This window comes from Homarus americanus, unplaced genomic scaffold (genome assembly GCF_018991925.1).
Source record: "Homarus americanus isolate GMGI-L3 unplaced genomic scaffold, GMGI_Hamer_2.0 scaffold18453, whole genome shotgun sequence".
In the NCBI taxonomy this organism is placed as follows: domain Eukaryota; kingdom Metazoa; phylum Arthropoda; class Malacostraca; order Decapoda; family Nephropidae; genus Homarus; species Homarus americanus.
This window is the reverse complement of record NW_024746232.1, coordinates 187,956-190,000: the sequence shown is the minus strand read 5'-3', so window position 1 is coordinate 190,000 and position 2,045 is coordinate 187,956.

The following is a 2,045-nucleotide window of genomic DNA, read 5'->3' as shown; positions in this document are numbered from 1 at the left end:
GAGAGGGTTGGAAGGGGTGGAGGGGTGGAGGGTGAGAGGGTGGAGGTGGAGAGGTGGAGGGAGGTGGAGGATGGAAGGTGTGGAGGGAGGTGGGAGTGGTGGAGATGGAGGTGGAGGGAGGTGGAGGGGGTGGAGGGGTGGAGGAAGGTGGAGGGAGTGGAAAGGGTGGAGGGGTGGAGGTGGAGGGAGGTGGAAGGAGGTGGAGGGTGGAGGGTGGAGGGAGTGGAGAGGGTGGTGGAGGGAGGTGGAAGGGGTGGAGGGGGTTGGAGGTGGAGGGTGGAGGAGGGAGGTGGAGGAGGTGGAGGGGAGGTGGAGGGGTGGAGGGAGGTGATAGGGTGGAGGGGGTAGAGGGGTGGAGAGGGGGTAGAAGGGAGGTGGAGGGAGGGGGTGGAGGTGAGAGGGGGGTGGAGGGGTGGAGGGTGGAGGTGGAGGGGTTGGAGGGTGGAGGGTGGAGGGGTTGGAGGGGTGGAGGGGAGGGGGAGGGGTGGAGAGGGGGTGGGAGGGAGGAGTGGAGGAGGGGTGGAGGGGGTGGAGGGGTGGAGGAGGTGGAGGGAGGTGGAGGGTGGAGGGGTGGAGAGGGAGGTGGAGGGAGGGTGGAGGGTGGAGGGGTGGGAGGGTGGAGGGAGGTGGGAAGGGAGGTGGAGGGTGGAGGGTGGAGGGGTGGAGGGTGTGGAGGGAGGGTGGAAGGGGTGGAGGGTTGGAGGGAGGTGGAGGGGTGGAGGGAGGTGGAGGAGGTGGAGAGGTGGGGGAGGTGATAGGGGTGGAGGGTAGAGGGGTGGAGGGGTAGAAGGAAGTGGAGGGGGAGGGGTGGAGGTGAAGGGGGTGGAGGGCAGCAACTGGGTGGGGAAGGACGAGAGGGTTCACTATGGGGGTGGAGGTGGGGGAGGAGGGAGGGAGGGAATAAGTCAAGTGAGGGGTGAAAAAAGGGTTAAGGGGTGATGAGGGGTGAAGTAGGGGTGGTGGTGGTGATGGGTGGTGGTGGTGGGAAGGAGGGTGGTGGTGGTGGTGGTGGTGATGATGGTGGTGGTGGTGGTGAAGGAGGGGTGGTGGTGGTGGTGGTGGTGGTGGTCGTGGTGGTGGTGGTGGTGGTGATGGTGGTGGTGTTGGTGGTGTGGTGGTGAAGGAGGGGTGGTGGTGGTGGTGGTGGTCGTGGTGGTGAAGGAGGGGTGGTGGTGGTGGTGGTGGTCGTGGTGGTGGTGGTGGTAGTGATCGTGGTGGTGGTGGTGGTGGTGGTGATGGTGGTGGTGGTGGTGGTGGTGGTGGGTGGTGGTGGTGGTCCTGGGTGGTATTGGTGGTGGTGGTGGTGGTGGTGGTGATGGTGATGGTGGTAGTGGTAGTGGTGGTGGTGGTGGTGGTGGTGGTGGTGGTGGTCTGGTGGTGGTGGTGGTGGTGGTATTGGTGGTGGTGGTGGTGGTGGTGTGGTGGTGGTGTGGTGATGATGGAGGTGAAGGGATGATGGTGGTGTTGGAAGGTGATGGAGGTGAAAGAGGGGTGTGGTGTTGGAGGGTCATGGGGAGGTGAAAGGTGGTTCTGGAGGTGATGGGGGTGAAAGGGGTGTGGTGTTGGGGAGAGGAAGGGGTGGTAAGGGTGGGTGGTGAAGAGGGGTGGTGGTGGTGGTGTGTGGTGAGTGAGTAAGAGTGATGGGGGAGGAAGGCAAGTGGAGTTGGAGTTGAAGGAGAAAGGAGTGAGAGGGAAGGGAAGGAGGGAAGGAGGGTATAGTAGAGAGAGAGAGGAGAGAGAGAGAGAGAGAGAGAGAGAGAGAGAGAGAGAGAGAGAGAGAGAGAGAGAGAGAGAGAAGGGGGAGGGACAGAGCAAGTGAAAGTGAGAGTCATGAGAATAAAGAGAGAGGGAGGAGAGAAGGAAGGACGAGAAGAAATAAGATGAAAGGAGAAAGAGAGAATGTAAGACAAGAGGAACAAAGAAATAGACAAAAAATAATAATAACACAAAAGATACAAAAGGAAATACGGAATTATTAATAAAAAAAATAATAATAAGAGAATAAATTAGTGAATAAAAATAAATAAAAACTATAAAAATAAATA